The 12361-nt window shown below is 30.9% G+C and overlaps 1 protein-coding gene across 3 annotated transcripts in view; it reads right to left on the reverse strand.

Annotated features, from left to right (window-relative positions):
- The window catches only part of LOC143072274 (small conductance calcium-activated potassium channel protein 1-like), a 168664-nt gene that overhangs the window by 107050 nt on the left and 49253 nt on the right, over positions 1–12361 (reverse strand). For all 3 annotated transcript variants that reach the window (XM_076247142.1, XM_076247138.1, XM_076247143.1), the window contains exon 2: positions 573–694. The gene's annotated coding sequence lies outside the window, so the exon portion shown is untranslated. The remainder of the gene's footprint in view (positions 1–572; positions 695–12361) is intronic.

Raw genomic sequence — 12361 nt, forward strand, 5'->3', positions numbered from 1 at the left:
ATAAATTTTATGAATTTGTTTTCGTTAAAAAATATCATATATTTTATGAGAACTTTAAAAATCATTTATTTGTGTATTTCATATAAGTTTTGAAATATTTTTTGCCGTTTTGCCCAAAACACAGACGTATAATTATCAATTTACAAAATTGTGTTCATTCACAAGGGATACATGACACATATGCAATTGTTATTGGTTGTACAATTATAGCATCCAACAAATAAAATATTAAATTATTTTGAAATCAAATTTGACAATCATTTTGATCAGAAGTGGTGTAAGTAAAATATTGAATTTTAATGAATTAATAAAAAGTAAAATCACAAACAAAACTACGAGGTAATTTCAAAACGGAAAGTCCCTAATCAAATGGCAAAATCAAAACCTGAAAAACATCAAACGAATGGACAAACACTGTCATATAAACGCTTGCAATGTCTCGTCTGCTAATAATCAAAAATAAGTTCTTGTAGAACTGACCTTTTTTTTTAATATGCTTTAACATTTTGTATATTTGTTTTCCCCATCTCTCTATATATTTATATATTTAATTTAAAAACTGTTCGTCTTACCATAGTTTTAATTACAGTTGTTAATCATACGTGTTATCTCCAAACATGTTTAATGGTTCATCCTAAATCCTAAAGTCTCCAGCTCTATGATGCACGCACGTGGACTATCATTCCATTGGGATCTACAAAATCCATCATTTACAAATCATTACTCATTTGCTGTTTGAATTTAAATGACAGAGCTGCTTACAATCTACAACACTATCAACAATGTTTTTATTTTGAAATTTGTTACTTTATTTCAGATTTTTGTTGGCAGAGCGAACTTGATTTACAGTATTGATTTGGAGATTAAAAGATACCATACTAATCATTTCTCTACGTTTCCTTCTTATTCAACATTTTCCACATGTTTCTCCGACAGATTTGTACAAATTTAATTATTAACGACATATAAATATTAATTTTCCTGCTTTAACAAAATAGTTGTCTTATTTTTTTGTATTTAATTAAAGACTGCTACATGTTCACGACAACTAATGAAGATAAACAACTATTAAATAAACTGAAGTTCCTAATTACTAGTAATCATCTTTGAAAAAGATTGAGACGTGAGTACGAGTTGATAAGACAGCAATCCATACACTCAAATAACCAAATGTCATCTAGAGGTCAACTTTCCAACTGTCAATGTTAGGCAGGTGTCATTACATTGTATCAAGCTTAAAATCGGTAAACGTTTTTTTCAAAAGATAGAAATTATTTATCTGAAACTAATAACGATCTTCCATCATTCAGCATACATATATCAGAATATCTTCCTTCAACAGTTACAGTATTTAAAACAAGAAAGACAACCTCTGACGAGGTTCCTGACTTCGGACAAGCACCTAGGAAAATCATTGGGTTAAATTTTAAGATCTCAACCTCCCCTTTCACATATTACAAATATATATGAACATGAATTACGAATGATACCTCAAAACTGTATAGTTGGGGTTTTTCCTACTCTTCTCATATACTTCGTTACTTTGGCCAATATATGTCCTAGTTAGATACTAATATTTCTATGGCCAGCACTGCATTGATTCAGAATTGAATTTTGTTTGAATGACGCGTTTGTAATCATGAGATTGAAACACATAATTTGATAAGTAGAAGCGATTTGATCTGCCAGTTGCAATAACTAGTTTATACGTAATTGCATTGTGGCATATAATTTAACTGTCAGCAGTGCTTCGTATCTTGAATTACATTAAGGGTTATAACATTGTCTTTATATTTAATCAACTGCCACTCAAAGCAACAGGCCTTTTGTCGACGTTTGATATACATTAGCTCTAGACATTTCCAGGCTAACATTAAAGTGAAGACAGATACAAAATGAAGTGATTCCTAAACGTAAAGATGCCCAACTTTGAGATGAAAAATCAAATCAGAATGAATGATAAGATCACTTTTTGTCCGTAGAATTCTAAATATAGAAATAAAAATTATTATAAGTCCACAATACATTTGTGTGTTTGTAATTGTTGCAAACACTATGTATCAAACGGGCATATGTTTGAATCAAATCAAACTCATGAACCTCGACATGTTAATGAAGTCGCAATGACATTAAAAATTACATTTATACTTTTAAAATGACCCTCTTGATGAAAAAGCTAAGTTTATCTAATATTTATACTACATTGTTTACCATACAGGTTTCAAAAGAATAGTTTTAAGTAAACGTAATCAACACAATAGACCCATTCAGATATACTGTTGCAATATGGAAACATCACTGTTTTCGATGTTCTGATTGGTCAAATTGTCATGTATGATAATGAAGTAATTCATCAACTAAAGAAAATTATTGAAAAAAAATCAGTTAGTTCATTGAAGTATTAGCGGCCCAGTATTCATTGGTTCGAAGTTAGTATAATGTTGTACATGTATACATTTTTCAATTGAGTCCAAGTTACACAGAAAGGTATTGGAAAGAAATTTGTTTAAAAAAGCGGTCATTGATTGCATGTCAATTAAATATGTTTATAGTGTTTATCTCAAAAGTTTTCCTCTTCTCGTATAGCAATTTGCAATTCATTGTGAAGATAGATACACAACCTGTAAGCGCTCATGTGTGCAATAAAGATTTTAATGTATTTTGTTTAATTAGTGCATCTCTTCATAATGGTGAAGACTGCTAAACAAAACTACAAAGTCAAATTTTATAGTTTGTTTAGAAGTATGATAGAATAAAGCTTGGTTACCCTAACTAATTTTATTAATCGCACGCTAATTAAGATTACAAATTTGTCAGTCAAGTCTTATCTTCGACCTTTCAAAAGACACACCCGAGTACTAACAATGTCAAGATTATTTCATTTGTTTTTAATAATTGGAAACCTCTGGTTTCCTGTCCGGATTTCAATCGACCCTACATTTTGTCCCCTTCAATTTTTAAGATGAGTTTTTTTATTTTCGGTACTATTAAAATTATTAGGTATTCATCTTTTTTTTCTACTCGTCAAGATGTGTATAATTCAACTTATTATGAAATTACTTTGAAATTTGAAATGCAATTGTTTGTTGATTAATACAAGAGTTACATCATACTTTAACTCGGATCTCAGCTTCGAAATGTGATTTACTTACTAGTATGTTCAAATCAAACAAACTGACAAATTTTAAATCAATAATTAAAAGACACTTATAACAAAATAGTCAGTGTGATATATTTAATAAAACGTAGTCTTTAATTATCGCTACACTAACCATCGGTGCGGAGATTTAGATGGAATGGCGAACCAGTTTAACGGTATTAAAGATTTTGATATAATGTGATAGTGACCTAACACAATATATATGATGTCGGTATATTCAATATAGGGATTCGGGCTTCTCTCTCACTCCATATTGAATTTACTGAACCCATACTAGTATATATCGTATTAGGTCACTAGCGCACTATGTAATTAATATAAATATTTGCTCTTATGACTTACAAAGAAACTCTTATTTCTTTACGATGTAAGGTTGAATCCCTATATACTGTCTAAAACAGAAAAAATAGCAATGGCCATTATCGACAATTCAGAAACAAAACACATCAGTTTATTGGCAAAACATATAACTATCTTGTAATTCTTAATCTTACGCTGACATAGTGACAGTTTCAGCAGTCTTCGCTCACTATAGAAAATAACACTGTAATGTCTTTTCAAATTCATTTAACTCGAAGTCAGAATATAATACCCTAACCAGACCAACTTCACAAATGTAAATTATACCATGTGATTCAGTTTGTATAAGAACTTGTGTGTCGTTTGCATTTGTTTAAAACCATGGTTACCCGACAAGATATGTATAAAATAATATTACAATAAACGGTCATAAATTTAATGAACCAGATGCGCTCTTGGAAATTGATGTCTCTTCAGTGAAGCTCGGAGCCAAAACAATTTTCATAACTCAAACCTAATCAAAATTCTAAGTAACAAATACATTTAATTATCAGAAATGATAATGGTTGTTATAAAATTATTATTTAATAAATTCTAACTAACTTGATTAACGTTTCAAAAATATGAAAATTTTAAAGGCAAAAATTAAACTCATTATACTTAATCGGGACATAATGGATTTTACACTGAATGTCGTTAATGAACATTAAATCTTTTGAACGTCAAAGACATTTTACTTAAAAATGTAATTCAAAGAGAATTAAAGACTCGCGTAAACAAAGAAAACGGTTGAGAAGCATGCAACATTCAACATGATGTAACAGATATTTAGCCTTTACCTGTTCAATGAATATCTCGTTCCCAATATTTAGCTGATATTCAACCTTAACCTGTTCTATGAAATAACCTGTTCCAATGTAGGTAAGAATTAAAACAGATAAAGTACTGATTTAACTTCAGTTACAGTTCATAATATGCGTATAAATGAACATAGGCGTTAATAATTTTTTACTAGTAAAGCAGAATAATCGGTCCAGATGACACATTATATCGACGAGTAAAAAGTACATTATACCTACATTCATGGATATTGATAAATTCGTTATATAGATATAGACCAGTAAACACAATTCGAGAATGTGTTATATCGCCATTATTTATGGGGGAAAATGAATCTGATTATATCATGTTTTATGTCAGCAGGGTTTGTAAGAATTCGCAGATTTATTGCGTGTTAGCTTTCAAAGGTAGCAGGATTATAATTTAGTACGCCAGACGCACGTTTCGTCTACACCAGACTCACCAGTGACGCTCATATCAAAATATTTAAAAAGCTAAACAATTACAAAGTTGAAGAGCATTGAGGATCCAAAATTCCAAAAAGTTGTATCAAATACGTCTAAGTCTGTTAATTAAAGATTGAACGAAGTTGTTTTGTTTCATAAACAAAAGCGTAGTGAATTGTAAAATGTCCAATTAAAGATAATTAAACTGTAGGTATTGGTTAAATGAACAGGCATACATATATTGTAGTGAAAGTCTGGGATATAGCATATGAAACTGATTAAAATGATGGTTTGCAACAACTGAAAAAAATCAAAACGAATCATATATCCAGAACTGTTTTGTAGCGAATTAGTAACATAATCACATTCAATAATGCAGAAAGTGACATCTAAATGAAGATAATAAGGATAACATCATCACTTTAGATAACCAATGACACATATTTCGACCAGAAACCGAAATCAACACATTAAATACAGAAATGCAACTTATTAGTGAAACTTTTCATTCGAATGAAACATTTATATTATTAACTGGTGTTGTAGTAAAAAATCATCTTTTGTTGTCAGGTGTCTTTCACATTGACATTCAACCAACTATCCTATAATCATTGTTCACAAATATTCCTAAATTTTAAGCAGATTCCACTCATTTCAATGTCTTAAATCTTAATTAGAATTAAACCTTTTTGTTTTTTTTTATAAAATGGAAGCAAATAGTTTCCTCTAGCTTCAAAACATGCTTTTAATCCTATTCAGACGGATTTCAACATATGAGTCCATTCTTTTATATATTGTCTTATTACTCGCCTGGTTAGACCGTTAGATATACACAAAATTGTGTCAAAATTATTATATAATATTTTTGTAAACATCTTTGAATTGAAATATCATCTATCTTCATTTCATGTTAATAAGTATTGGTTTTGTTAGAAGCAGCAGGCGATAAATAATCGCGACCAAAATAAGAACTGCTTTGATAGAATATATTGTTTGTAAATGAATTGTACATACCAATGTTGAAACAAAAATATTACATATAAACGACTGACTTGTACTTTACGGAAAAGTACAAATGTATACCTCTGATCAAAATAGCATTCCTTTTTTGTAGTTTGCCAATAAAAACACGTTGATTCTCTTTCACACCTCATGATCAACAGACATATATATCATCTATGTATACACATGTTTAACAGTAAATCATCTTTACAGTTTAATGCAAGTATTGTATACTTACTATAATGGAAAAATTCTGGTTTGTACATGGCTTTTATGATGTCTCATATTAAAACTTCTCATATAAAAAAATCAAAGATACCAGTATTATAATATATTACCCAGACATGCGTTTTGTCTTAAAATATGTCAAAAATGTCATCAGTCAAAATTACAATCAAATAAAATGTATTTCGATCTGCCATTTGGCGTTTAGTCTTCTGCATGTTATGGTAATCCAAAAAAATAGGGTTATATGAAGGCTATCGCCTTGGAGTTATTTACAAATAGAAATTAAAGGATAAAAACAAATACAGGCTGGAGATACCAAAGGAATATTCAAACTCGTAAGTCGAAGACAAACTAACAACGCCATTACAACAAAACGACAAAAAGACAGACAACAATTTAAAAAAAAAACTTAAAAAACAAAGACAAAACAACACGAACCGCATTAAACCAAAAGTGGGGGATCACAGGTGATACGATGGGGTAGATCCTACTTCTTTTCTGCACTGCATTTGTGGCACCTGACGTGTAGTTAATGTTTGGTATTTCAAAGTGATGTCATATCCGAAGACATCAAGATGTGATTTGATTAATGTGTCAAAAAGCATCGCTGAAATACGTATTGAATACGAGGCATCTACAAGAAAACATTCTCATAAGAAGGTATTTTATCGCACATTTTGTACTATTATGTACGTTTTTGTATGGTCAATAATAGCTGGAATTCAAGGTTAGTTATTCGTCCTCGGGGGCCAATATCGATATCACCTCTTGCAAAACTATATCATGCTCCTGAATTCGCTTCCGGATATCTGTCAATGAAAACATCAGTATAAACCCACTGTGATATTTGTTTCCATTTTTCTCTTTAAATGATTTTGGGAATTTTTGTTGAAAATATTAAACAGAATTTGATACATGCTTTCTTTCTTCTCCATCTTGAAAATATGTGATGAATAGATTATTACAAGTCATTTTTCATATTGGCACTGGTATCAGCCCTAGACCAATTTACAGCCCTCTGGCTTGATATAGAAGTCCAGGGCTGATACCAGGGACAGTATGGAAAATGCCTTTTAATAATCTATACTTAATGCCCCCTTTTAAGTTCGAAATTCATAATAAGTAATATAAATATAGCAAATGAAATTCTTCAGATGTGAACCAGATTTAAGTCGTTTTTTTTTAGATTCTATCTTATACACCTTGGTGTAAGGGATTCACAACTTTTTAAATGTAGATACATACATTCTCCTCAACCCAATAATTGAATAACAAAACAATAATTTATAAATTTCTGAGTTTGTAATTATGTGATCAAAACAACGGATGCCACTAGTGGAGAGGGATCTGCGTGCCGTTCTGGAGCACCTGCGAATCTCCCATTTTGATTGGGTTAGTGTTGCCCTTTAGTTTATCTTTTTGGTGTGTTATGTACTATTGTTTGTCTTTTCGTTGTTTTATTCGTGGCATTTGTTTTCGATCTTGAATATCCGTTTGGTATCTTTAAATAATTTGAAATTGAATACTTCCGAAAGGTATTATATTCTAATCATTGGATGTTTCTTCGTTATATTCGAACAAAATTAAGTAATAAAAACAGTTCAAATTGACACAAGATAGACATTGAAGATTGAACTTGTGAACCACTTCATCCTTAAGATCATCAATTGTAAATTGATACAAGAAAACAAGTTTTGCAGTCAGTTACTTCATGCATCAACGGGCTTTCCGATAATTATCAGGTGGGTCAAGATTTGACAAGCCTTCCTATATGGATGCTTGAAGCTGTCTTAGAAATTTTGGAGCTTTGAATTACTATGATAAACAAAAATCTAATATCAATATATCAAGGTTATAGATAAAAGGAGATCACATGGCTGGCACTTCAGAACATTTTTACAATACAGAAAATTATATTTATTTTGTGTACCTATGACATAGAAAACCTCTGTCTGCATTACTTTTTTATGGAAGGAGATTCAACATGAACGAGTGCTAGAGGTGTTATTGGAAGCAATATATTAATACAGTAATCCTTTTTAATTTGTTCTTGCTATTTTTGTAAACCTTTTAGCATAACAAGCAAGAAATTGTTTTGCTTACGGCGGATTAAAACGCAATAGAATTTATATTTCATAGATGACGAATTTCAAAAAAATTAAACTAATCCAAAATTATGAGAAGCAAGATAGTATTCAGGTAAAAACTTATAGTTTCATGATAAGATAGAAAAATAAAATGTTCTTAACATTAGAAAATTTGAAAAAAAAACAGATCAATGACTTACGAGAATAACACACTAAATATAGATACTTGAAATGTTTATTACACCTTAGTATATTAAGTAATGGTTTGAATGTACCAACGGTTTGGTATCTGCCTCAAAGTATCAAAGAGTTGATTTTCATTCAGAGAGTTTTATTGTTTCTATAAGTTCTCTAACAACAACAACAAAAAAAGAATTGAAAATTTTGTAAACTACTGTTGCCTACATTTATTGTAGAATAAAACTTCAATAAATGTATTCCAGAACGTTTTCTAATATAGGAAGTTACGGAGACAGCTGCGTTGCAATTCTTGGAAATAATCAAGGTTATATATATACCTGGCAAAACAAATTGAATTAATTTATCTTCTGCGATCATTTACTGTAACATACTATATGTAACTGTAATAAAAATGTAATAACTACGCCATACGTAAACCATAATATTGTAATTTCTTCAGGTACATTATTGAACATGTTCGACGAACTAGTGGTATTAACGACTGAATCAATACCAGCAGTGATTTCCCATTTCTAGGTGAGACCATTTATCTCTGTGGTCACCAAAAACATAGTATTTTCATGTATTCAAACATTTACTTTCAAAAGTTTTAAAAGAAATAACAATCACTTATTTTTCACGTTAGCTCAGGTATAGTTCATGAAAACACATTTCAAAAAACCTAAAAACTTAAAAACTCAGGCTAAGACTATCACGATCGAGAGTAGTCCTCAATTATTTCGAGTCAAATAAACTCACCTTAGATACCAAGATCAAACTATTGTACACCAGATGCGCGTTTCGTCTACAAAAGACTCATCAGTGACGTTCGAATCCTAAACGTTAAATAAAAAAAGAGACAAATGAATTGACAGAGGTGAAGTGTGGTTGTATTTACACCACTGGGTCGATGCCACTTCTGGTGGACGTTTCGTTCCAAAGGGTATCACCAGCCCAGTAGTCAGCACTTCGGTGTTGACATGAATATTAATTATGTGATCATTTTTATAAATTTCCTGATACAAAACTTTGAATTTTTAGAAAAACTACGGATTTTCTTGTCCCCGGCATAGATTATCTTAGCCGTATTTGGCACAACTTTTTGGAATTTTGGATCCTCTATGCTCTTCAACTTTGTATTGTTTGGCTTTATAACCCTTTTTGATATGAGCGTCACTGATGAGTCTTATGTACACGAAACGCTCGTCTGGCGTACTAAATTATAATCCTGGTACTTTTGATAACTACTTGCATCAAAACGATAAAGTTTGAAGGAATTCACGTTGTTAATGAACGGTATATATTTCCATTGACAGACAACTATTAAAAATGTAGATGATCAATGTAATTGCAATAAGACGATTGTGAAACCAATGACTATTTATAGCTATTCAATGTTTCATAAAAGGTAGATTAGTACCGATTGTATTGGATATCGGAAAGTTAATACTTAATTTTGAGTTCTTAGTAATTGATTTTGTGACTTGAATAAACTGATTTCTTTTTTTTATTTTTTAAGACGCTTATGAAAAGCATGGGTTTATATAAAAAGAAAAGAAAAACGTTTGACATAATTAAATCCACATCTTTTAACTTATCTATTTGAGATGATACAGTATTAACTTCACATCATACATATTGTTTGTATTGACATAGAGTACATTATTAAATTAATATTCAGTTATAATGTAGACTTTTCAGATAAGATGATTGATTGGGTGTTTGTTAAAGGCAAGATGTTACCGAACATTAGTGCATCTCAACTATATACAATAGACTGTTTTTTTACTGACGGAAGCCAATATCTGCATATCAAAATGTATTATATTGCACTGCTTCGTACTCTTTTGATCTTTTCAACAAAGATTTAAAACTACATATATAGATAAAGTTGACTTTCTTCATTTTGTAAAGGATGCAACATATCACGTATGATATTATTATTATTAAGCGCCACACATGACATTATTAAAAACATCCCATTTCTAGATTAAATAGTATAGTTTCAATGGAAAGTGTCCAAACCAATGCTTAAGGATCTGATAGTTTTCCACGATTCTATTCTTTTTTTTCATTCGAGTGTAACTGATGAGTCTTTTGTAGACGAAACGCACGTCTGGCGAAAATACAAAACTTCAATCCTAGTTAGTATCTATGACGAGTTTTTACACGAATGAATTACAATATTATATTATACTAAAAAAATACATTCCGTTTGTTACAGTCGGGTTACACTTTAATTTGTATGGCCTTATTGGCCACGTGTTGATGTTCATTTTTTAACGTAATTTTGGCATTATGAAAAAGCTGTATATAGATTCATCATAAATACCAGGATTAACATTTAGTACGACAAACGCGAGTTGTGTCTTATAAAGACACATTAATTTAGAATCATCCAATCTACATGTGCAACAACCTGTAACATCTATTGAGGCTTAACAGTGTGGTTAATGTTTAGCAAGCGAACAGAGAAAATTTTGTACTTTACTTCATCAAAACCACTTATTGTATACTTTGTCTAATTTTCGTATATCGTGATATTAAAATGATGCATCTTTGTGTTGATATCTGATGATTTTTTGTTTGTGTGTTAGGGGGATTTACAAGATTATGAAACTAAATCAATCAGATTGAGTAATATTTTTTGCAGGAGGTACCCATTAATTATAAGTAGTAAAATACTAAAAATATCAATCGCCGAGGAAAATTCAAAACGGAAAGTCTCTAATCAAATGGCAAAATAAAAAGCTGAAACATATCAAACGAATCGGAAACAACTGTCATATTCCTGACTAGGTGCTGGTATTTTCTTATAATAAACAAAAATTGGCCTTTAACAGAGGTTTTATAGCAAACTTAACCTCTCACTTGACAGGCGCATACAATTCCATAACATATAAACAACTCTTCCAATAATCTTAAAACGACTAAATTCTTTGCATTTTTTAAATATTAGTTTAAATTTGCTATTTTAAACCTATCTGTGAGTATAGATTCATATAATTTTCGTCAGTTTAAGTTATCTCTAGGGAGCTTAAAATTGAGAATGGAAATGGGGAATGTGTTAAAGAGACAACAACCTGACCAAAGAGCAGACAACAGTCGAAGGCCACCAATGGGTTTTCAATGCAGAGAGAAACTCCCGCACCCGGAGGCGTCCTTCAACTGGCCCCTTAACAAATATTTATTAAGTGATAATGGGTGTCATACTTAACTCCGAATTATACTCAAGAAACTAAAATAAAAAAATCATTCAAGACTAACAAAAGCCAGAGGCTTCTGACTTGGTACAGGCGCAAAACTGCGGCAGGGTTACACGTTTTTTGAGGTCTCAACCCCCCCCCCCCCCCCCCCCCATTATACCTCTATCCAATGTAGAAAAATCAAAAGTACAACAATACGCACAGTAAAACTCAGTTTAAGAGAAGTCCGAGTACGGTGTCAGAAGAGGTAAACAAAATAACAATAATTCATAAATAACAAAAGACTAATAGCAGTAACTGACATCCCAGCTCCACACCTCAATTAAACTGATTGAAAGATTATGTCTTCATCATATGAATATCAGGCATAATCACTCCCCTTAGGGGTTTAGTATTATACCATCATAAAACATATGAGAAGAACATAACCCGTGTCATGCCAACAACTGTTTTTAGAATAAATTTGTTTAATTCCGATGCAAAGACCCTATAAGTGAATCAATATTAAAGCCAAAAAAGCAATCTTTAGTGTCCTGACAACAATATCGTAACTATATCCCTCCTTAATAAGTCTGTTTAAGGATTTTTTTCAGCTTTTGATGTGAATACTGACATGTTTGTGCGATGTGAAGAATAGTTTTAGCTTTTTCTTTTAAATATAAGAAAAATATTCTCTTATTGCAATCACTCAAATAGATGTTCCTTGAATGAATGCAATCATTGTGGCATTGCTATATATTTTGAACCCATCTGTGTAAATAGATTTAGCGAATTTTCGTCTGTTTAAATTATCTCTAGGGAGATTGTATGGTTTTTCCTGATTTGTAATAAAAAGATATTCTCTATTTGCAATCATTTAAATACATGTTTCCTGAATATATGTCATATATATGAACTTTTCAAGTGACATTC

Source organism: Mytilus galloprovincialis, chromosome 4 (assembly GCF_965363235.1).
Source record: "Mytilus galloprovincialis chromosome 4, xbMytGall1.hap1.1, whole genome shotgun sequence".
Classification (NCBI taxonomy): domain Eukaryota; kingdom Metazoa; phylum Mollusca; class Bivalvia; order Mytilida; family Mytilidae; genus Mytilus; species Mytilus galloprovincialis.